The following is a 25362-nucleotide window of genomic DNA, read 5'->3' as shown; positions in this document are numbered from 1 at the left end:
GGCTCCATGCAGGGAGCCTGATGTCAGACTCAATCCTGGGACCCCAAGATCACGCCCTAGGCCGAAGGCAGATGCTCAACCACTAAGCCACCCAGGCGTCCCTCTTACAAAGTCTTATGTCATTTTTAAATTATTTTTTAGAATAATTTCCATTCCATATAATCCATAAATAATACGTAGTTAATATTGCCTATTTTCTTTTCTTTTTTTTTTTTTAATATTGCCTATTTTCAATCTTGATTTATTCAGAGTAAACTCTACCCACAATGTAGGGCTCAAATAGCCCTGAGGTCGAGTCTCGTGCTCTATGACGTCAGCCATGCCCCCCTCAATCTTGTTTTAAATGGAATTGTATGATTTTGATAATTCTTTCACTCTTCAGTGTTTTAGATTCATTCATGTTCGTTCTTACTGTCAGTCATTTTTAGTAGTATGGTACTCCCTTGTAAGGCTATGTCACATCTTATTCTATTGTGATGGATGTTAGTGTTTTTTTGTGATTAGAAATTTTACTTGTCTCTTTGTGAATACTTGCACAACCTGATCCACCCCCCCTCCCCAAGACAAACAAACTGATTTCTCAAGACTATGTAACTGAGAGAAGTTTCTGGGTTGTGTGTAGAGTATGTGTAACTTTGCTTGATGATCCCAAACTGTTTTAACACTTCTAATGAAGCTCTTCATCTTAACTACGGAACATAGAAAATTAAAGAGTTTTTTTTTTTTTTTTTTAATTTATTCATGAGAGAGAGAGAGGCAGAGACCTAGGCAGAAGGAGAAGCAGGTTCCACGTAGGGAGCCCAATGTGGGACTCGATACTGGGACTCCGGGATCACACCCTGAGCCAAAGGCAGATGCTCAACCGCTGAGACACCCAGGCGTCCCAGAACTTAGAAAATTGAGTGATTATTTCTTCAGTTCTCTTGAGGATGTACATAACTTATTCTAGAAGCCTGGATTATCTAGAAGTAGATTATTTTATTTTTTTTATAAAGATTATTTATTTATTCATAGACACAGAGACAGAGAGAGAGGCAGAGACACAGGCAGAGGGAGAAGCAGACCCCATGCAGAGAGCCTTCCTGACTTGGGACTCCATCCAGGGTCTCCAGGGTCATGCCCTGGGCTGCAGGCTTGCGCCATCAGGGCTGCCCCTCTACAAGTAGTTTAATTCATACATACAATGAGTACCTTAGACATTAGAACTTAATTCTTGAGACTGTATTGATACAGGGTTCCACATCCTTATCTACATTTAGTATTGCTTTAATTTTTAAATGTTTATGGCAATTGTAGTGGGATGTTTTAGATACATCTTTTATGAACATAACACAGCTGGATTTTGCTTTGCTAATATATCCTACCAACTTTTCTTTAAATTTTTTTTTTTTTTTAATTTTTATTTGATAGTCACACAGAGAGAGAGAGGCAGAGACACAGGCAGAGGGAGAAGCAGGCTCCATGCACTGGGAGCCCGACGTGGGATTCGATCCCGGGTCTCCAGGATCGCGCCCTGGGCCAAAGGCAGGCGCCAAACCGCTGCGCCACCCAGGGATCCCCCAACTTTTCTTTAAACTGGAGCATGGAGACTCATTGTTGATTATAATTATGGATACTTTGTAAATATTTCTGCCATCAAAACCTTTTACTTGCCTTGTCTTTATTGTTTTGCTTTTCTTTTTGCAGTTTTGATTCTTCTGTTTGGTTTCTCCAACTTTTTATTTTACTTTATTACTATTATTTTTAAAATTTTTATTTATTTATGATAGTCACAGAGAGAGAAAGAGAGGCAGAAACATAGGCAGAGGGAGAAGCAGGCTCCATGCACCGGGAGCCCGATGTGGGATTCGATCCCGGGTCTCCAGGATCGTGCCCTGGGCCAAAGGCAGGCGCCAAACCGCTGCGCCACCCAGGGATCCCTATTTTACTTTATTTTTAAAGATTTATTTATTCATGAGAGACACCGAGAGTGAGGCAGAGACCTAGGCAGAGGAAGCAGGCTCCATGCAGGAAGCCCCACGTGGGACTTGATCCTGGGACTCCAGGATCATGCCCTGAGCCTAAGTCAGATGCTCAACTGGTGAGCCACCCAAGCGTCCCTCCTCCAACTTTTTTATCTAATATTTTTCTGATTTATGAAAGCTAAGCATTATGAACACATGTATACCTTTGACCTTGAGTGACTACTTAATATTTTGCTACATTGACTTCTCTCTCTACTGTGCCCATTATCTTTTGAGGCTAAATGTTTAGAAAGTAAAGTGAAACATCTGGATATTTATACCTAAATATTTCCTTAGCAAGCATCTCTTTGCAATAAAGAACTTCTCTTACAAGTAACAATAACCTAATCCTACCTAGGAAAGTGAATATTTAATAATATATGTGTATAATGAATAATATCAATATCTGATAAAATTCACATATTTCCCAGTTCACAAAATGTCTTTGGTAACTTTTGTTACTGTTGTTTGTTTTACCCTATTTAAGTATTGTCACTGAACTATAATATTGAATGATAATCCACTTAAGTGACTATTTTGTCATTTATCACGCATAATTGCCAGTCAGATTATATGATAACTACTGCTGGTACTTAGTTTAGATAATTCTTGCTAGTGTTAAGTAAATTGCAGTTTATCATAGGATAAGTGTTAACTTTTTTGAGCTGTTAGAAAGACAAAGAATATTCTATGTATCTTGTTAATCTTGTATAGACCCCAGGTTTTGAAAAAAATATGGAAAGTCCTTTTGATGTGTGGGAATAAGAGTAAACTATTACATAAATAAAAACTTTAGAAAGTAAATTCTCATGGCATTTTATTTCTGTGAAATGGTCAGTGTAGGTTAAGCCAGGTAAGGTCTGAGTGATAGTTGTTACTGAAATGCTCATAGATGTTCAGCTGAACAAAGCTTTAATGTTGCTACTTGTCAGCAACTATTAAAAGCTACTGATACAGATGCATAATGCACTGTCCCTGTTCTCTAGGTGCTTACATTCTGATGGGAAGACAAGTAGACACAATGCAGTTAGGAGTCAGAATCCTTTTGGGAGCAACAGAGGGAAAGCACTATTGGTTGAATCTGGATATTGAGGAGACTTCCTTGAACCAGTGGGAGACTGATCCTTACTTTTCCTGTATTTTTATAGGATCAATAATGGCCAAATTACTGGTTATAATTACTTCTCTTGTTAAAACACTTTGAATTTTATTTTTTTATTTTTTTAAATTTTTATTTATTTATGATAGTCACACAGAGAGAGAGAGAGAGAGAGAGAGAGAGAGAGGCAGAGACATAGGCAGAGGGAGAAGCAGGCTCCATGCACTGGGAGCCCAATGTGGGATTCGATCCCGGGTCTCCAGGATCGCACCCTGGGCCAAAGGCAGGCGCTAAACCGCTGCGCCACCCAGGGATTCCAACACTTTGAATTTCAGAGGTGCCTGGCTGGCTTAGTGGTGCATGTTTTGATTTTGGGATTGTGAGTTTGAGCCCCAGATTGGGCATAGAGATTACTTAATGAAATCTTTGAGGAGCACCTGGGTGATAGAATTGGTTAAGGGTGTAACTCTTGGTTTCAGCTCAGGTCATGATCTCAGGGTCATGCGCTCCACTTTAGGCTCTGGGCTCAGCATGGAGTCTGCTCCAGATTCTCTTTACCACTCTTTCTTTCTTTCTTTTTTTTTTCTTAAGATTTTATTTATTTATTCATGAGAGACACACACGGAGAGGCAGAGACACAGAGAGAAGCAGGCTCCATGCAGGTAGCCCGATGTGGGACTCGATCCCAGGACCATTCCCTGGGCTGAAGGCAGGCACTAAACGGCTGAGCCACCCAGGTGTCCTTCCCACTCTGTTTCTCCCGCTGCTCAGACTTAAGCTTGCTCTGTCTCTCACTCTTTCTTAAATAAATAAAATCTTTAAAATATTTGAAAAATAATGAAAAGGCGCCTGGGGGCTTGGTCAGTTAAGCATCTGTTTATTTCATCTCACGTCTTTTTTTTTTTTTTTTTTTTAAGATTTTATTTATTCATGAGAGACACACAGAGAGAGAGGCAGGGACAGGCAGAGAGAAGCAGCAGGCTCCATGCAGGGAGCCTGACACGGGACTTGATCCTGGGGCTCTAGGATCACACTCTGGGCCAAAGGCAGGTGCTCAACCGCTGAGCCACCCGGGTGTCCCTCATCTCAGGCCTTGATTTCAGTGTGAGTTCAAGCTCTGCGTTAGGCTCCATGCTGGAGTGGAGCCTCCTTTAAAAAAAAAACAAAACAAAGCAAAACAAAAAAACAAACCCACCCAGAATTTTGTGTCCATAGTTCAGTTTTGTTAGATTTTGCTATTATTGTGATTACTGTATTGTATCTTTTGTTTGGCCATGATTGGTAGTTTATTTGTACCAGCCAGTAAAACAGAAACTATGTTATTTATTTATTAAAATATTTTGGATGCCTGGGTGGCTCAGTGGTTAAGCGTCTGCCTTCAGCTCAGGGCGTGATCTCGGCCTCCTGGGATTGAGTCCCACATTAGGCTCCCTTTGGGGAGCCTGCTTCTCCCTCTGCCTGTGTCTCTGCCCCTCTCTCTGTCTCTCATGAATAAATAAATAAAATCTTTGAAAAAAAGATTTTTATTTCTTTGAGAGCTAGTGAGAGTGCCTACAAGCAGGGGGAGGAGCAGACTGCTGAGCAGGGAGCCCTATGTGGGCTTGATTCTGAGATCATGGGGGACCCTGAGATCATGACCTGAGTGAAGGCAGCCACTTAACTGACAGAGTGACCTAGGTGCCCTTATTTCATTTTTTTAAGTTTTTATTTTTATTTATTTATTTTGTAATCCCAACATGGGGCTTTATTTTATTTTTTTTTTTTAAATGTTTATTTATTTATGATAGTCACAGAGAGAGAGAGAGAGAGAGGCAGAGACATAGGCAGAGGGAGAAGCAGGCTCCATGCACCGGGAGCCCGACGTGGGATTTGATCCCGGGTCTCCAGGATCGCGCCCTGGGCCAAAGGCAGGCGCCAAACCGCTGCGCCACCCAGGGATCCCCCAACATGGGGCTTTAATTTATAACCCTGAGATCAAGAGTCTCGTGTTGTACAGACTTGAGCCAGCCAGGTATCCCAAGAGAAACTAAGTTTCTCTATTCTATTTATTTATGACAAGTGAAGCCTATGCCTAATGTGGGTTTCAAACTCAGGACCACAAGATCAAGAGTAGCATATTCCTCTGACTAAGCCAGCCAGGCACCCCAAGTTACTCTTACTATAACTTAGTCATATTATTTTTTTGGTCAACTTTTTTTTTTTTTTTTTCCTTTAAGTTTTATCTATTTGAGTTGGAGAGAGAGCATGAGCAAGGGAGAGGGGCTTAGGGAGAGGGAGAGCAGGGAGTCTGATTCTACTCGGAGGTCAATCCCAGGACCCTGAGATCATGACCTGAGCCCAAGGCAGATGCTTAACTAACTGAGCCACCCAGGCATCCCTGGGTCAGTTTTTCTTTTTCTTTTTCTTTTTTTTTCCTTTTCTCTTCTTTCTCTTCCTTTCTTCCCCTTTTCCTTCTTTTCCTTCTTTTCCTTTTTCCTCCTTTCTTTCCTTCTTTCCTGGGTCGATTGATTTTCTTTTCTTTTCTTTTCTTTTCTTTTCTTTTCTTTTCTTTTCTTTTCTTTTATTTTATTTTATTTTTATTTATTTATGATAGTCACAGAGAGAGAGAGAGAGAGAGAGAGAGGCAGAGACACAGGCAGAGGGAGAAGCAGGCTCCATGCACGGGGAGCCCGATGTGGGATTCGATCCCGGGTCTCCAGGATCGCGCCCTGGGCCAAAGACAGGCGCTAAACCGCTGCGCCACCCAGGGATCCCTTTTCTTTTCTTTTCTTTTCTTTTCTTTTCTTTTCTTTTCTTTTCTTTTCTTTTCTTTTCTTTTCTTTTCTTTTCTTCTCTTCTCTTCTCTTCTCTTCTCTTCTCTTCTCTTCTCTTTTCTTTTCTTTTTTTCTTTTCTTCTTCTTTTTCTTTTTCTTTTTCTTTTTCTTTTTCTTTATTCTCTCTCTCTCTCTCTCTTTTAAGATTATTTATTTATTTATTTATTCATGAGAGAGGCAGAGACACAGGCAGAGGGAGAAGCAGGCTCTATGCAGGGAGCCCGATGTGGGACTGAATCCCGGGTCTCCAGGATCACGCCCTGGGCCGAAGGCAGGTGCTAAACCGCTGAGCCACCCAGGGATCCCCCCCCCCTTTCTTTTTAATGTTTTATTTACTTATTCATGAGAGATAGAGAGGCAGAGATGTAGGCAGAGAAAGAAGCAGGCTGCATTTGGGGAGCCTGATGCCGGACTCCGTCCCAGGACCATGGGATCATGACCTGAGCCAAAGGCAGATGCTCAACCACTGAGCCAACCACAGGTGCCCCCCCGGGTCAGCTTTTTATAGTAACTTGTTGAATGTCTCAGTTTTTTTCCATTTAGGGTCTCATTTCCTGGCATATTGATTATTTGGTGAAACACTTCTTTGAGTTGGAAACCAGAGGACCTCTTAAATTCTTAGCTTTGGTACTTCAGTTTATTTATTTATAATTTTTATTTTTTATTTATTTTTTTCTTCAGTTTATTTAGTATCTTTTTTTTTTTTTTTAAGATTTTATTTATTTATGAGAGACACACAGAGAGAGAGAGGCAGAGACACAGGCAGAGGGAGAAGCAGGCTCTATGCAGGGAGCCCGACTTGGGACTCGATCCCGGGTCTCCAGGATCACGCCCTGGGCTGAAGGCAGGTGCTAAAACCGCTGAGCCACCCGGGCTGCCCTCTTTTTTATTTTTTAAGATTTTATTTATTCATTCATGACAGAGAAAGTGTGCGTGTGCGCGAGGGAGAGACAGAGGCAGAGGGAGAAGCAGGCTCTGTGCAGGGACCCTGATGTGGGACTGGATCCCGAGTCTCCAGGATCACACCCTGGGCTGAAGGCGTCGCTAAACCGCTGGGCCACTGGGGCTGCCTATTTAGTATCTTTAATTCTTTGTGATTGGGAGTGCTAAGGTGATGTTGGGAAAATACCTTCTGTATATTACAGAATAGTTCAGGTGGTGATTACAAGAATAAAAATCTTGTTAGTTAATATAGGCCTTTTACTACAGAAGTTTTTTTTAAAGACAGGTTAAGCTATTTAATTGTTCTAATGCTTATCTCCTTTACCAGAAGATCCCAGCTGTATTGGGATATACCTAGTGTACCATGAACCAGTTTATATACTGTGACAGCCTAGCCATCTGTGGAACAAAGAAACAACCAGTGTCATAGCGGATTTTATTGAAGTGTATTTGGTCTGCAGTGATAGTTGTATAGTCGGTAAATACTAAAAATCATATAATTTTTTACACTTAAAAAGGGTGAACATTATGGTATTTGCTGTTCCTCAGTAAAGTTATTTAAATTGTTTGAATAGGCAGTATTTTGAAATTAAATGGCAGAAACAAAAGTCTATGAACATTAATACTATAGTCACTAGTTTTTATGGTAGCTATTAGGATGTAGACTAAGCATTTGAAGTACATTTTTTGTTTGGTGCTCCTTATAGGCTTGAGAAGAGTAAAGTGTTTGGTCAAGGTTACCTAATCTAGTAATTTGTAGAATGCAGGTCTGTGTGACTGCCAAACCTTTGTTCTTGGCTGCCCCTCCCCACCCCCAACCTGTCCCCTTAATCATAATACTGTACTACTTTACCTGTCTGAAATACTGCTGTCTGGGAATATAGCCAAGTGCTAGATAAGTCAAACAATGTCCACATTTGTGGTACATAAGCTTTGGGTTTTGCACTGCATGGAAAATGAAGGGATGGAGATCCAGGTGGAGCCCTTACACTCCAGTGATTGGTTCCACTAGGTCCCATTTTACTTTTATTTTCATCTATTTACCTAATTAATTAAGCTCTATGCCCAAGCGTGGGGCTTGAACTTACAACCCAGGAGTTACATACTCTACTGACTGAGCCAGCCAGGCATCCTGCTTCTATTTTATATGTTGGGGTTTAGTTAGACATTTAGTTGGATTAGATTTCTGTGGTTTAAAAGAAATGCTGCCTTTGCTTTAGTTTTTCATTCTGATTTTACTAGCTGGTTTAGTCGGCATGGTGAGCTGATCTCTAAGCCCTCTGCCAATTTAGGTGCTTTCTAAGAGGAGGTCAGGCACATAGCACTGAGAAGTGGAAATTGATAGCACACTGTGAGAACAGAGTCAGAAGAAAGCTATAAAATTACGTGAAAATTACACTTAAGAACTCAAACTGCTGTTAGGCTCTTTAGTATATTGTTAAGTGACCCTAAAATGCCATGGAGTTGTGGACATCAAGTAGAGAGTAATTGCTGTTTATATTAAGGGACAGAAAATAAAAAAATGGGGTTATATTCAGTATGCTGTTGAAAAAAACATGCCTGTGGAAGGTGGAGACAAAAAAGTAGGTGCAGTTTGGGAGAATGGCAAGGCCAATTTGACAAAGTATAGGAATCACAAAGGAATAAAGAGCTTGTATTTTACTAAGGAGTTGATTTGTAAACAGAAGATTATGGATTTTAGCAGTATTCTAGAAGATTAAACAGGCTACTTTGGAATCAGTTTCACAGTTAAGGTAGTTCAGACAAGCAAAAAAGGGCATGAAGTTTTTGTGAACTAGAGAGGAGGCAATTATTGATATTATTATTGATAAAGGTACCTTATAACTGCTGGGTTATGTATGTGACCCTGACATAGCAAAAGTCATACTGGACAAGGGCTACATAACTTATTCCTAAAGACAAGGATGGTATGGTGTCTGAGAAGTCAAGGGAATAAAATTATGAAATGTGTTGAATGCCAGAGACAAGTGAAAGAATGAGAATAGAAAAAATATTTTGAAAAAAAATTAAAAAAGATTTTGACATGTGGAGGTCAGTGACCTGGGGAATAGCATTTTTCCTGTTTGTATGAGATGGTGAGGGACACCAGACTAAAAGGGAGGTGTTTTTTTTTTTTTTTTTTAAAGATTTTATTTATATATTCATGAGAGACAGAGACAGACAGGCAGAGGGAGAAACAGGCTCCATGCAGGGTGCCTGATGTGGGACTCGATCTCAGGACTGCAGGATCACGCCCTGGGCTGAAGGCAGGTGCTAAACCGCCGAGCCACCCAGGGATCTAAAAGGGAATTGTTTAGTGAGGAAGTGGAGGCAGTGAGTGTATTCTTCTTGAGATATACAGCTGAAGTAGTCATTGCTTACAAGATAGAACATGCAGTTTCCCAGAGTGCTTGGAAAATTATTTTGTAAGCCTTTGTTTTTAGATTAATGTGGTTGTAGGGAATGGTTGAGCAGGTTTTTAAACACATACTTGAGAGAAGGGAAAGGATAGGGAATATTTTCTCAATAGTAGTGGTAGATTTCCTTATTAAGGAATCTGGTATTTGAATGAAAACTGAGCCTGGTGTATAAGTGACAGATGTATTAACATTGGAATGGATTTCATGACTATGTTTTGATAGATACATTCTTTAGGTAACTGACATTTTTAAAGTTGCTTTTGGCATGAGTGAAATGGTAATAAAGTTCTCACTAGAATAAATACTTTTTTTTTTTAAACAACTCAGATTATATTCTGGATTCATGAGGAAGGTTGGAGAACTGTAATGAAAAACTGTGGGTCTGAAGTGCTTAAAAATCAGTATATTTTTGGTTTACGGTAATAGCTAGAGATGTTATAGCTGTCTTACCATAGTTTTATGGATATACTGAAGGCACCTGGGTGTCTCAGTGGTTGAGTATTTGCCTTTGGCTCAGGTCGTGATCCTAGGGTCCTGGGATCAGCACCATTATTGGGCTCCCTGTAGGGATCCTGCTTCTTCCTCTGCCTATTGTTTCTGCCTTTTTCTGTGTCTTTCATGAATAAATAAATAAAATTGTTAAAAATAATGGGTATATTGAAATTTTATAAATCAGTTGTGAAATATTTGTGTATAACAAGTATCAAATGTTTAAATGGTTTATGCAGAGGTGTGAAAAATGAGAATAACTTGAAATAGTTTTGCTTATCTATGGTAAGAATTGGAGATTTGTAAAGTTTTGTCTGTAGTGAAAGTATGGTTGGGATGTAATCATTTTAAGCAGTAAATCTAATTTACTATATGCGAATGGTTAGCAGAGATGCCACTTTATCTGAAGCCAAAACAATAAATTAAGGTGAGCTATGAACTGAAACTTTCAAGTAATTATAAGTTGAACTAGGTAACATTTTTGAGTGTTGATACATATGGGATATTTCTTGAAGTTCTTGTCACACCTTGGAATTTGGAGGTTTTATCTGCATTAACCGTTGTTACTGCTTTTCTGTGCTTGAAAATAAGAAATAAGTTAAACTGACAGTTTAGGTAATGTTTTGGCTTAGAGTATCAAGAATAAAAGGTTCTTGATTTTTGTGACTGGTTGTAGTAATATGACTTGACTGAAAGAAATATTTGCTTTATTGAATTTGTATCCCCAAGGATGGTGAGGTCAGTTAGCCTATGGTTTGACATCTTTCTTCCCCTTTCTGTCTTAGGAAGAGGAAATAAGCCAAAAGAAGGCAACTACCCTGCATACCCTTTACCTTGGAAGGCTTTGGGACAGAGCCACTAATGAGAAATTAATCTTGCTCTGGATGTGGAGCTGGAGGGTTGGGGTGGAATGAGAGTGAGGATGTGAAGACAAAAAAATTTATAAAAACACATCTATCTTGGGCCTCCCGGCTGGTTCATTTGGTAGAGCATGTAAGTTCAAACCCCACATGAAGCCTCCAAAAAACAAAAACATGTCTGTCTTTATTACAGACGAAGACTATTGTTGATATTAAGTCTTTCCTGTTCTAATGACTCTTGAGACTTCACTTGATTCTCTCCAGAGAGGATAGGTGGGACTAGTGCAGCTGAACATGGTTGGGAAAGAGCTACATTAAAGTAGGGTTAGGGGGAATTTGAGATGGGAACATTCACTTGGCAATTTATTACCATTTTTTGTTAATACTCAGGAAATAGGGCCCTCTTCTTTTTTTCCTCTTTCTTCCTTCTCGATAAAATGCATGCTGACATAAGTGGATGCTAGCTATTGGGTAAAGTTATTTCTTTTAATCACTCAAGCAATTTTCTTTCTTTTCTTTTTTTTTTATTTATGATAGTCACAGAGAGAGAGAGAGAGAGGCAGAGACACAGGCAGAGGGAGAAGCAGGCTCCATGCAGGGAGCCCGACGTGGGATGGGATTCGATTCCGGGTCTCCAGGATCGCGCCCTGGACCAAAGGCAGGCGCCAAACCGCTGCGCCACTCAGGGATCCCTCAAGCAATTTTCGAAGTCATTATGCAATGTGCTAAAGAGTTTTGAAGGCTTAAGCTACTCTATATAGGGCAGTCCCGGTGGCACAGCGGTTTAGTGCTGCCTGCAGCCCGGGGTGTGATCCTGGAGACCCGGGATCAAGTCCCACATCAGGCTCCTTGCATGGAGCCTGCTTCTGTCTCTCCCTGTGTCTCTGCCTGTGTCTCTCTCTGTGTGTCTTTCATGAATAAATAAATAAAATTAAAAAAAAAAAAAAGCTACTCTATATAAATAGAGTTGGTGGAAAGCCCCCCACCCCCGGATGAGTGTTAGAAATAATGCAGATTTATTTACTATTTTTTTTTTTTTTTTTTTTTTTTATGATAGTCACAGAGAGAGAGAGAGGCAGAGACACAGGCAGAGGGAGAAGCAGGCTCCATGCACCGGGAGTCCGACGTGGGATTCGATCCCGGGTCTCCAGGATCATGCCCTGGGCCAAAGGCAGGCGCCAAACCGCTGCGCCACCCAGGGATCCCTATTTACTATTTTTAATATTTTATTCATGAGAGACACAGAGGGAGAGCTAAGCTCCCTGTAGGGAGCCCAATGTGGGACTTGATCCCAGGACCCCAGGATCACCCCTTGAGCCAAAGGCAGACACTCAACTGCTGAGCCACCCAGGCGTCTTGAGAGAGAATGAATCTTAAGTAGACTCCATGCTCTGTGTGGAACCCCACATGGGCCTCAATCTCACGACCCTGTAATCATGACCTGAGCGAAAATCGAGAGTCGAATGCTTAACTGAGCCACCCAGGCGCCCCAGTGCAGATAATTTAAAAATAAATGACAATTTGAAACATTGCGTTGTCCTTGGGTTCAGAAACTATTTTTGGAAGAAAACAAAAAAAGAAACTTTTTTTTTAAGATTTATTTATTTATTCATTCAGAGAGAGTTAAGAGAGAGGCAGAGACACAGGCAGAGAGAGAAGCAGGCTCCATGCAGGAAGCCCGATGTGGGACTCGATCCTGGGTCTCCAGGATCACACCCCGGGCTGCAGGCAGCGCTAAACCGCTGCGCCACCGGGGCTGCCCAAGAAGAAACTATTTTTGAAAAGTAGCCATGCTATGCTGCCTGGAAGTCATGCAGATATGTAAATAGTGCCACATTAGAGAAAGGCCAATGATTGACTTATTTAGGAAAGCAAGTTCCTTTGTATGTCCTGGAGTTAGAATAGATTCAGGCTGGGGCACCTGGCTGACTCAGTCAGTAGAGCATACGACTCTTGATCTTGGGTCATGAGTTTGAGCCTAATGTTGAGCGTAGAATTTACTTAAAAAAAATAAAAATAAAAAAAAAATGAAAAAAGACTGATTTCCTACATTGCTCATCACATGGTTACAATAACTGATGTAGAATCAAAAGTAGTTAAATCATGTTTGTATTTTTCAAGAAGGGAAATATGTGTTGCATTTAGAAGGCATTTGTATTAGGAAGGGTTGGAACCAAAACCATCTTGGCCCTTAAAGAGTTTTCTTTTTATTTTATGTTTTTGCTCATGAGAGACACCGGCAGAGATTTAGGCAGAGGGAGAAGCAGGCTCCCAGTGGGGAGCCTGATATGGGACTTGATCCCAGGACCCTGGATTACAATGTGAGCCAAAGGAAGATGCTCAACCACTGAGCCACCCAGGTGTCCCAAGAGTTTTCTTTCATAGTTCCATAATACCAGATTGTGCAGGTGAACAGGGTAATTGAGATGCTATAATTACATTATTGTCTTTTACATAGTAGTATATCAATGTTGTGTGATAAAAGCATGATACAACCTTTTTTTTTTTTTTAAGATTTTATTTATTCGAGAGAGAGAGAGAGAGAGAGAGAGAGGCACAGACACAGGCAGAGGGAGAAGCAGGCTCCATGCAGGGAGCCCGACATGGGACTTGATTCCGGCTCTCCAGGATCACGCCCTGGACCGAAGCGGCACTAAACCGCTGAGCCACCCACGCTGCCACCCACGCTGCCCGATACAACCTTTTCTAGTGGATGACAGTGATGCAAAACAAATAGAAAACACTTAAAGGATACTCCCTAAATGAACTAGATTTAACATTTTTTTCTTTTTTTCTTTAAGATTTTACTTATTCATGAGAGAGGCAGAGACACAGGCAGAGTGGAAGCAGGCTCCATGCAGGAAGCCCTATTCGGGACTCAATCCCAGGACCCCAGGATCATACCCTGGGCCAAAGGCAGGCACTAAACCACTGAGCCACCCAGGAATTCCCCAGATTTAATAGTTTTTAAAAAGTTTTTATTTATTATTATTTTATTATTTTTTATAGTTTGTTTGTTTATTTATTTATTTATTTATTTATTTATTTATGATAGTCATACAGAGAGAGAGAGAGAGAGAGAGAGAGGCAGAGACACAGGCAGAGGGAGAAGCAGGCTCCATGCACCGGGAGCCCGATGTGGGATTCAATCCCGGATCTCCAGGATCGCGCTCTGGGCCAAAGGCAGGCGCCAAACCGCTGCGCCACCCAGGGATCCCTAGTTTTTTTTTGTTTTTTGTTTTTTTTTTAAGATTTTTTAATTTATTTACTCTTGAGAGACAGAGAGAGTGAGAGAGAGGCAGAGACACAGGCAGAAGGAAAAGTAGACTCCATGCTGGGAGCCTGATGTGGGACTCAATCCCGGGACTCCAGAATCATGCCCTGGGCCAAAGGCAGGTGCTAAACCACTTAGCTACCCAGGGATCCCCCTAAAAAGAGTTTTTAAAACATTTTTTCACTCATTAGAGAGTGCATGTGCATGGTGGGGAAGGGCAGAGAGATTCTCCACCCAGTGTAGGGTCCCCGTGCAGGGTTCAGTCTACACCCACTATGGGGCTTCAATCTACCACGCCAGATCGAGTCAGATGCTCCACCGACTCAGCCAGCCAGGCACACCAGAACTTTGTTCCTTTTACTACTTGAATAATATTCTGTTGTATGGATATACCTCACTTTGTTTATCCATTTGTCAGTTGATGGACATTTGGGTTTCTACTTTTTGTCATAATGCTGCTACGAACGTTCGTGTGCACATTTCTGGGCAAACGTTTTCAATTCCCTTGGGTATATACCTAGAAGTGGAATTGCTTGGTCATATGGTAATTCTTTGTTCAACTTTCTAGGAACTACTGGGAAAACTTTATTTTTTAATATATATATATATTTTTAATTTTTATTTATTTATGATAGTCACAGAGAGAGAGAGAGAGGTAGAGACACAGGCAGAGGGAGAAGCAGGCTCCATGCACCGGGAGCCCGACGTGGGATTCGATCCCGGGTCTCCAAGATCGCGCCCCGGGCCAAAGGCAGGCACCAAACCGCTGCGCCACCCAGGGATCCCTATTTTTTAATTTTTTAAAAGATTTTATTTTTTTTTTATTTATTTTTTATTCTTTTTTTATGATAGTCACAGAGAGAGAGAGAGAGAGAGAGAGAGCGAGAGCGAGAGAGGCAGAGACACAGGCAGAGGGAGAAGCAGGCTCCATGCACCGGGAGCCCGACGTGGGATTCGATCCCGGGTCTCCAGGATCGCGCCCTGGGCCAAAGGCAGGCGCCAAACCGCTGCGCCACCCAGGGATCCCTAAAAGATTTTATTATTTATGAGAGAGACACAGAGGCAGAGACATAGGCGGAGGGAGAAACAGGATCCATGCAGGGAGCCCTATGTGGGACTTGATCTGGGACTTCAGGATCATGCCCTGAGTGGAAGGCAGACGCTAAACTGCTGAGCCACCCAGGCGTCCCCGTGGGAGAACTTTAAAAAAAGACCATTGATAGCTGGGTCCTATTCTGAACAGCTCTGATTTTAATAGAACCTGCTCTGATTTTAATAGAACCTGGTTTCATTGTTTGTTTATTTTATTTATTTATTTTAAATTTATTTTTATTTTTATTTGTATTTATTTTGGTTTCATTTTTTAGAAGTTGCCCAAGTGATTGAGCTGTGCAGTCAGGGGTGGTGATGGATAGTGATCTACTGTTCCGAGATTCTTTTTTTTTTTTTTTTTTAAGATTTTATTTATTTAATCATGACAGAGAGAGGCAGAGACACAGGCAGAGGGAGAAGCAGGCTCCATGCAGGGATCCTGATGTGGGACTCGATCCCGGGTCTCCAGGATCACACCCCGGGCTGAAGGTGGCGCCAAACTGCTGAGCCATCAGGGCTGCCCTGTTCCGAGATTCTTTAACTTTCTTTGATAATTAGAAATGCTGATGCTTCTCGAGATAGTCCTGTTAACATTTAGGCATGGGTAGAATGGCGTATTTAGCTACTAAGGATGCTGACAAACCTGGGTTGAGACTTTCTAGTATTTCATGGACTAGCGGCTTTTTTGGATTTCTTAACTTTTTTTTTTTTTTTTTCCCTTCCTAACTTGTTTTGACATTTTATTGGTTTCTAAGGCCCACTGTGCAACTACAGGATTAGAACATGGCAGGAGATAATACCATCCAATAATTCTATGTTGTTAGAGCCTTGTGAGGAGCTTGGAAGATTTCAAAAGTGGAAATTGAAAACAGAAAGCAGATTGTAGCTGTGCCATTGTGTATATGGGTGAGGTACAAATTTGGGTGGGATGGGGGGAAGACCAGAGAATAATCCATAAGAAGGTAAACAGAATCTAAATAGAGCAAGAAAAAAGTGAGTTTGTATGTGTCTGTGTTCAATAAGAATTACTACTGAATTTATGAGGAAGGCATCAATATTTTGTTCTGGTAAAGGGATGATTTATAGAAATTCTATTTAATCTGGTTATAGTTTTTTTTTTTAAAAGATTTTATTTATTTATTTATTTATTTATTTATTTATTTATTTATTCATTCATTCATTCATTCATTCATTCATTCATGAGAGACAGAGGCAGAGACGGAGACAGAGGGAGAAATAGGCTCTTGCAGGGAGCCCAATGTGGGACTTGATCCCCGGACCATGGGATCATGCTGAGCCAAAGGCAGATGCTCAACCACTTAGTCACCTAGGTGTCCCTGTAGTTGGTCTTATAATTAAAATTTATTTTTACTTTATAAAATAGACCCTTTACTCTCTTGGCTGTGGAGTAGTAGCCCTCTAAAGGAAGGTATCATCTTGACATTTGGGGGGGTGCTTGTTTGAATGTAATGTAAATTAAGAGTATAGGATTTTTTTTTAAGAGTATAGTATATTTATAACCTGATAGGTCTTGTGAAATCTTATGTAGCATAGTCCCTTCCTCCCTTTTTGGGAGGAGAGAGAAAGGGCTATTAAAAGAAGGGGTTAAGACTGATCATGAATAATGAGTTTTCAAGAGATAGCAATAAGGTAGCTGCTGAGCTGGGGTTCTGGGTGAAAAACAGGGTTCAGAGCCAAGAATTTAGCAGTGTAGGAATAGGACAGATACATACTTTTTCCTCCTTGACCTTAGGTAACCTGAAAGAGGAAATAGGACTTAACAAATAATTTCTGATGTCCTGTAGTTGTTCAGAGTTCACAAGCATTTATCTTTTTCATGGGCAGATTATATGCACAGAACAGCAGAGCATATTGTGCTCCTCTGTCAGTGAAGCTTGGGTGTAGGGGAGTAAACCTTGTTCACCAGCTGCTTGAGGCTTGACCCTGCCCTCAGCAGCTGTGGAGAATAAAAGTATTAGCTTGGTCAGCTCCTGGCATGCAGGGCACAAGCAGTTTAGTTGCATGGAGTTGGGTCTCATACTAGAGTTTTTTGGCACCCTAGCCTGCTTTATGGTCTCTTGGATTGGGGATGTAGAGTTCCTCTTGTTGACTGCTCTGGGCCTCCCAAATCCGTTGAAATTCTTTTTTTTTTTTTTTTTTAAGATTTTATTTTTATTTTTTTTAAGATTTATTTATTTATTCATGAGAGACAGAGGCAGAGACATAGGCAGAGGGAGAAGCAGGCTCTTCTCAGGAGCCCAATTTGGGACTTGATCCCAGATCCTGGGATCACGACCGAAGCTGAAGGCAGCTGCCCAACCGCTGAGCCACCCAGACGTCCCTCTTTTTTATTAAATTAAATTTAATTATTAATTTTTTAAAAAAGATTTCATTTATTTATTCATGAGAGACACACACAGAGAGTGAGGTAGAGACACAGGTAGAGGGAGAAGCAGGCTCCATAAAGGGAGCCTGATGTGGGACTCGATCCCAGGATCCCAGGACCATGCCCTGGGCTGAAGGCAAGCGTTAAACCGCTGAGCCACCCAGGGATCCCCACAATGGGTATTTTCTTAATACGAAAAGCAAGAACACAAATTTTAAGTTAAATAGAAATAATGAAACAGAACTGATAATAAAAACTAACAGTATAGGGGGATCCCTGGGTGGCGCAGCGGTTTGGCGCCTGCCTTTGGCCCAGGGCGCGATCCTGGAGACCCGGGATCGAATCCCACGTCGGGCTCCCTGCATGGAGCCTGCTTCTCCCTCTGTCTGTGTCTCTGCCTCTCTCTCTCTCTGTGACTATGATGAATAAATAAATAAAATCTTTAAAAAAAAAAACAAAAAAACAAAAAACTAACAGTATAGAGCTAAGGGAGCACCTGTGGGTATCTGAAAGGTGGTGGAGATAGTTGAGATTCTGACCCAGAACCAGATCCATCATATCAAGTATGAGCTATGTAGGTGATGTTGACACTAGTTTTGTTCTCTTTTTCTTCTTTCAATTTTATTTATTTATTCATGAGAGACACACACAGAGAGAGAGGCAGAGACCCAGGCAGAGGGAGAAGCAGGCTCCATGCAGGGAGCCTGATGTGGGACTCGATCCCGGGACTCCAGGATCACGCCCTGGGCTGAAGGCAGGTGCTAAACTGCTGAGCCACCCAGGGATCCCCTAGTTACGTACTTCAAAGAAGAGGAAGCTAAGTAGAATCTTGTATATCTACAATTGAACCACTGGTTTTGCAGCAAAGTGTAGTGGCTGTGGAGCCAGATGACCTGGGATTGAATCTTGGCTTTACCCCTGGCTAGCTGCGAATCTGTATATCTCACCTTCCTGTCTATAAAATGCAAGTAATTAGTACGTACCTGAGTGTTGTTGGGAAGGTTAATGACTTAATTCTGTGTATATAAAGGTCTTCAATAGTATCTGGCACATAGTAAACAGTAAGTGTTTCCTGCTGTTACTATTTTACTTAAGAGTTTAGGCTTTTGTGAAATGAGTGAGTCAAATCTTTAATGTAGATGAAGGACCCCTGTTCCTCCCTAAGATAGTCCCAACACCTCTGATTTCAGGACTGAGTGAAGAGTATCTCTGAGCATTCTTGATGGAGACTTGCTTCTTGAACATAAATTGTATAGTCTGTTTTTAGTAGTTGAGCTCTTAGCTGACTAATTCATGTTGTCTGAGATAATTACATTCTCTTTGAAAAAGAGACATTCATTTTTGCTGTTTCTGGAATGTAGATTTTTTTTTTTTTTTTTAATGCAGTAGATGAGATACCTCATTGTGTGAGCCTCCTGGTTTTAGAGCTATCTTCCAGTGCTGACACTTGGTAATACTAGCTTAAATAAAGTGATAAGACCACTTTGGTGGTTGGTGCTTTCAGCAAAATCTTCATAGTTCTCAGCATGTGTTGAAAACATGTTCTGGGGGAGAAAAAAAGAAAAAATGCTTCGGTAAAAGTGCAAGTGGCTGTTGTTAACTATTTTCAGTTTATTCTAAACTCTAGAGTCACTTGAAAATGCCAGTTTCACTGAAGTAATCTTATCTTTAAAAAAGTCCTTGAAAAAAATAGCAGTTAATAAAACATTTTCTAAAAATAGCCCTTTTAAAGAGAAAGTCTGTAGTTTAATCAAGTTAGTTTATTCTCCTGGCTTACTTTCCTTATATAACAAGTAATTTAGACTATTCCTGCACTTGAGATAAAGCTTTATATGGTATTTTGCTGATAGTGTTTTTAGAGGTCAAAAAATGTAGCGCTTCTTACCTGCTATTAATCTATCCTATCTTTAATTTACTCTGGATGAGGCTAGGTAAATATGAGTTTTAAAATTTGGTTGAATAGATTGAAATAACCTGGTGTTTCCTTCACTTCAAGAACCTGAGATATTTATGTTTGAATTTCTACTGTATTATTTTTAGAATCTTTTGCTCTTGTCTGTTTCTATTCTAAGAATTCTCTTGGAACCTGTTTGAGGGTAGTAGTTCTTGTGGGTGGAGAGTGATAGAGGGGATGGAACACAAGTGTAAACTGGATTCCTTTGGTCTGGCAACTGGGCGCTTATTGCCGAAGCATTTCTATTTACTACACATAACTCTGTGTCCAGAAGAAAGGACATAGAATTTCCCTGTGTGACAGTATGTTAAAGTTGTAGCTTTTTATAGTTTAGCTTCCTTGCCTTATTAATTTTAACAATTTGTTGATGGTAACAGTTTTTAAGGGTGTTGATAATTATTTTGATAACTTAGCTGTTACTTTGATTTGTGAATTCACGGTCTTCAGAAGTTTTTTTTTTTTTTTTTTTTTTTTTTTTTTTTTTTTTTAAGATTTTATTTATTTATTCATGATAGTCACAGAGAGAGAGAGAGGCAGAGAGACACAGGCAGAGGGAGAAGCAGGCTCCATGCACCGGGAGCCCGACGTGGGATTCGATCCCGGGTCTCCAGGATCGCGCCCCGGGCCAAAGGCAGGCGCCAAACCGCTGCGCCACCCAGGGATCCCTCTTCAGAAGTTTTATATAGAATTAATATAAGAACACTTGTTGAATTATAACATCTATTAAGGTATTTTCTGGCCTCTGTTTTTCTTTTTTCTTCAAAAATTTCGAGGAAGAGTGAGTGAACGAGAGAGAGAGAGAGAGAGAGAGAGAGCGCGAGCATTAGCAGGGGGGAGGTGCAGAGGTGGTGGGAGAACCAGATTCTCCTGCTGAGCTAGGGGCCTAACTCAGGGCTCAGTCCCAGGACCCTGGGATCATGACCTGAGCAGAAGGCAGATGCCCAACCCACTGAGTCAGAGCCACCAGGTGCCCCTGGCTCTGTTTTTCCGTAGGATGTCAGTAGCTTTTTTTTTTTTTTTTTTTTTTTTAACCTTATGCTTGCTCTGTAAACTCTCAGTATCATCTTTGGAGTTTTCTTGCTGGATATCTTAAGCATTAAGTAAGATTTTTAAAATTAGTATTTTTAAAGATTTTAAAAAGTAAATTAAACCCACTGTGGGGCTTGAACTTGTGACTCTGAGATTGAGAGTAGCATGCTCTACCAACAGCCAGCTAGGTGCCCCGAGACTTTAAAAAATTTTTTTTTATTTATTGGTGTGCCTGAGTTTAGTCATTTAAGCATCTGCTTTCAGCTTGGGTCATGGTCATGGGGTCCTGGGATCAACCTCCATGTCAGGCTCTCTGCTCCGCGGGGAGCCTGCTTCTCACTTTCCTTCTGCCTGCTGCTCTGCCTGCTTATGCTCTTTCTTCCTTTCTTTGTCAAATAAGTAAGCAAAATCTTGAAAAAGAAAATAATAAAGATTTATTTATTTATTTGAGAGGGCAAGTGAGTGGGGGGGTGGGTATAGGGAGAGAATCTCAAGCATACTCCCTGCTGAGCACAGAACCTGATGCTGGACTCAGTTTCACCGATCCTGAGATCATGACCTGAGCTGAAGTCAAGAGTCAAATGCTTAACCGACTGAGCTACTCAAGACTCCTCAGACATTTTTATGAACAGAAATACAGCAGTTCTGACATTTCAGTCTTTAGAAGCATGAACTTGAGCCCATCATTTTTTTTCTTTTAATTTTTTGGGGAAGGATTTTATTTGTAATATTTCTTTTTTTTTTTTAAGATCATTTGTAATATTTCTGCCAAAAGTCTTTTGTTGTAACAGTTGATGTATATATAACCCAGAGCAGTAAAGCTTAATTAAAGGAGAAAAATGATTATTTCCAAATAACAATATGTAAACGTAAAGTAAGCAATGTACCTTTCATGTTTCGCAAAGCAATATAATTCTTGTTCAGCCATGGAACTGGGGACATTGTTTATACCCTAATCACATATATTGAATATAGATTGAGGATTGATGATTAGAATGTGAAGATATAAACTTTTAATGTTTATACTGAGGCAATGAATTAGTAAAATTGTAATAGTGTGAAACATAAAGTTTATGGTTTTCCTGATTGACAAATGAGGATCCAGGTACATTATATCAAAATATTCGGCTATAATGGCAAGGCTGTTAAGATTTATTTATTTATTTATTTATTTATTTATTTATTTATTTATTTATTTATTTATTTATTTATTTTTAAGGCTGTTAAGATTTAAAGTCCTTTTTTTTTTTTGTTTTTTTGTTTTTTTTTTTTTAATTTTTATTTATTTATGATAGTCACAGAGAGAGAGAGAGGCAGAGACACAGGCAGAGGGAGAAGCAGGCTCCATGCACTGGGAGCCCGATGTGGGATTCGATCCCGGGTCTCCAGGATCGCGCCCTAGGCCGAAGGCAGGCGCCAAACCGCTGCGCCACCTAGGGATCCCTAAAGTCCTTTTTTCATAAGTCAAAAAACTCCATCTTAGCATCCATTCAGTTTAACCTAAGTTTATTTCCGTACATGCAGACTTTTATCACCAGATGGCACTCCTGTAAGAAGAAACTCTCATTTTGTTATATTTAATATACCTAGTTTATTTTTAATAAATGAGAGCATAGATGAATAAATAGTTCAAAAGATGAATGAGGAAAGGGTCACATAATTCAGAAGAAAAGCAACTGTTTGGAAATCTAAGTAAACTAAAAATTACTATTTAGTTTTACTCCAGGAGCACCACTCAGATTTTGATTGGATGTTCATTTTTTAAAAAATATTTTATTTGAGAAAGTAAAAGCGAGAGAGAGCACAGAGGAATAGGGTGAAGCAGACAACCTCCACTGAGCAGGGAGCCCCATTTGGGGCTCGATCCCGGGACCCCGGGATCATGACCTGAGCTGAAGGCAAGATGCTTACCCGACTGAGCCACCCAGGCACTCATTTAACTTCAGATACTTAAGATAGAATTATATAATGCTCAGAGGTGATTTTAGAAATAAGTAATGCCTTTACTTCAGAGATACTATTATGTTTTAACATGTCTATGGTACTTTATAGTTTAAAAAAGTATATTCATGTGTATTTATTCGTACTGGAGAACATTAAACTCAGGAAAAGCTCTAAAAATACTCATGGCAAAACAGTTAACCTTCTTCTATTTAATATGACCAAAGCAATAAACCAGACCAACAAAACATCAAAATGGTTAAACTCAGAAAAATGATTCAAAATGTGTACTGATTGTGAGAGGCATACAGTAAGTTTTGGGGCTCCTGGTGGCTCAGTTGTTTAAGCGTCTGACTCTTGATTTTGGCTCTGGTCTTCATCTGAGTGTTGTGAGATGGCTCCATGCTCAGGAGAGAGGGAGGCAGAGACACAGGCAGAGGGAGAAGCAGGCTCCATGCAGGGAACCCGACATGGGACTCGATCCCAGCCGGGTCCCCAGGATCAGGCCCTGGGCTGAAGGTGGCGCTAAACCGCTAAGCCACCCAGGCTGCCCCAGGCCCCTATCACATCTAGAGATAGATGTGAGCAGCTTTTCATTGCTGATGTAATATATGTGTCTTGAGGAAATAGACTTTTTTTTTTTTAAAGATTTTATTCATTTTCATGAGAGACAGAGAGAGGCAGACACATAGACAGAGGGAGAAGCAGACTCCCTATAGTGAGCCTGATGTGGGACTAGATCCCAGGATCATGACCTGAGCAAAGGCAGATGTTCAACCACTGAGCCACCCAGGCCTCCCTGGACTCTCTTTTGTTTAAAATCCAAATTCTTTTATTTTGTGGGGTATTTCAACAAGGAATTGATTTTTTTCTTTTTTCTTTTCTTTTTTTTTTTTTTAAGGAATTGGTTTCTTAACCTACATCTTTGATTATACGTTTAAGTTGTGATCCAGAGTTTCTGACATTCAATTTGCTTTTGTGGTAACATGTAGATTAATGCCACTATATATTCATGATTTCTGCTTTCAGTTGAGGTCCTCTGTGTCACTCTTCAATTCTTTTTATCTGTTTTCTATTGTTTTCCTCTTATACTCAACCTTAGCAGCTGTCACAAACCTTTGCTGTTTTCTTAACATTCCTCTACCCACCTTCCATCTGGTATTCTCTTCTCTGCAGATGTTTTTGTCCATTTTACTAAAAAAAAGACTGATACAACACACTGTATTGATGTCTCTCCTAATCATAAAAATTTAGCTGCTGTTATGCTTCTCCTTTTCTTCATTCTGCTGGACTTGGGGAGGGATTCATCTTGCCCAAGGGGATCATTTTCCATCACTGCTGTTTCCGTGTATTACCTCTCAGTTATCTTCTCTTTAGCCTATGCATAGGTGTCTCTCTCTCTCTCTCCTTTTTTTTTTTTAAATAGAGATTTTACATACTTATTCATGAGAGACACAGAGTCAGAGATAGGCAGAGAGAGAAGCAGGCTCCGTGCAGGGAGCCTGATGTGGGACTTGATCCCAGGACTCCAGTATCATGCCCTGGGCCAAAGGCAGACAGGTGCTCAACCACTGAGCCACCCAGGTGTCCCTCACTCTCTTTTTCTTTAAGTTTCTTTATTTTTTTTAAGTAATCTCTATACGCAACATGAGGCACAGACTCATGACCCTGAAAATAAGACTTTCATGTTCCCCAGACTTAGCCATACAGGTAGGTGCCCCTAGGTCTCTTTTATTAAGTAAATATATATTAATTAAATTGTGTGTGTATCCTATATTAGGCCCTAGAAGAATGACGGTGATAGGACAGAAATAAACACTGTCCTCAAGGGGCTTACCATGTGTTAGACTTGCTCAGTGTTCATCCTTGCAAAGCTCTGCTTTGATGCTCTGTATCTTTTAGCTATCACCTCTTTCAAGTATGCTTAGTTTGCTGTCTCTCTTCCCCAGTCATCTTGACTTTTTCCTCCCCACTATTTTTTTTTTTAATTTTTTTTTAATTTATTTATGATAGGCACACAGTGAGAGAGAGAGAGGCAGAGACACAGGCAGAGGGAGAAGCAGGCTCCATGCACCGGGAGCCCGACGTGGGATTCGATCCCGGATCTCCAGGATCGCGCCCTGGGCCAAAGGCAGGCGCCAAACCGCTGCGCCACCCAGGGATCCCCTATTTTTTTTTTTTTTTTTAAGATTTTATTTATTTGTTCATTAGAGACATAGAGAGCAGTAGAGACACAGGCAGAGGGAGAAGCAGGTTTCCCTCCAGGGAGCCCGATGTGGGATTCCGGGATCACACCCTGAGCCGAAGGCAGACGCTCAACCGCTGAGCCACCCAGCTGTCTCTCCTTACCACTATTGAGGTTTTGGTCACTAGTGACCTAGTTTCAAGAGTTCCAGTGGACATTCCATTGAGTGATGTAAAAGTTTTGAAATGTAAAAGATTTTACTTCATGTCACTTTAAGTAATGTTGTTCAACATAGCTATTTTTCTGAGTGTATATGACTGTCATGGAAAGTTAGGGAGATGGTAAGGTATATTACAGATGGACTTTGGGGCTTGATTCTGTGTGTCTTATTTTCATAGATTTTTGTCTCTTCCAGCCTGCTCTCTTGTGACTGTTTTCCTAGTTTAGGATTATGAAGACAATATATATTTCATAATATAGTACCTAGTTTGATTTGTAGGCTCTGTAGCCCAGGAAATAAGCAGTTAGGACTCCCTGTATTACATTTTAATGGTCTATGTAGAATTTCCGAGTTTGATTGCTTGTTTTTTGTTTCTTTTTCTAAATATTTGTTTATTTGTGAGACAGAGACAGACAGTGGGGTGGGGTGGGGGGCATAGGACGAAGAGAGAGAACATCCCATGCAGACTTTGCACTGTGTGTGGAGCCTTATGTGGGCTTATTCCTAGGACCCTGAGCCAAAACCAAGAGTTGGATGCTTAAACGATTGCTCCACTCATCTGCCACCAGGTGCCCCTTGACTATGAATTTGACTATTGTGGGAGTCGGCTTGAGAATCTCTTCCTCTCCTTCTGTCCCTCCTCACCACTCACTCT

At 40.7% G+C, this 25362-nt stretch overlaps 1 protein-coding gene and 1 long non-coding RNA gene across 7 annotated transcripts in view; one reads left to right on the top strand and one right to left on the bottom strand.

Moving 5' to 3' along the window:
• Window positions 1–25362, top strand: part of UBAP2 (ubiquitin associated protein 2) — a 124843-nt gene that overhangs the window by 8049 nt on the left and 91432 nt on the right. Inside the window, exon 1 of one of the 6 annotated variants that reach the window (XM_038552618.1) lies at window positions 19495–19634. The exons of 4 other annotated variants lie outside the window; for them this stretch is intronic. The gene's annotated coding sequence lies outside the window, so the exon portion shown is untranslated. Of the gene's footprint in view, window positions 1–19494; window positions 19635–19943; window positions 20061–25362 lie in introns of those variants that run through there. One more of the 6 variants, XM_038552619.1, reaches the window with a different exon arrangement.
• Window positions 18684–19628, bottom strand: LOC111098082. Its single transcript, XR_005366927.1, has 2 exons — window positions 19264–19628; window positions 18684–18922 (listed from the first exon to the last, which is right to left on the bottom strand). It is a non-coding gene; the product is annotated as an uncharacterized LOC111098082 (long non-coding RNA).

The sequence above is a fragment of the Canis lupus genome, chromosome 11 (assembly GCF_011100685.1).
Source record: "Canis lupus familiaris isolate Mischka breed German Shepherd chromosome 11, alternate assembly UU_Cfam_GSD_1.0, whole genome shotgun sequence".
Classification (NCBI taxonomy): domain Eukaryota; kingdom Metazoa; phylum Chordata; class Mammalia; order Carnivora; family Canidae; genus Canis; species Canis lupus.
Note: the sequence above shows the minus strand (reverse complement) of the source record. Positions and strands in the feature narration are given on the sequence as shown.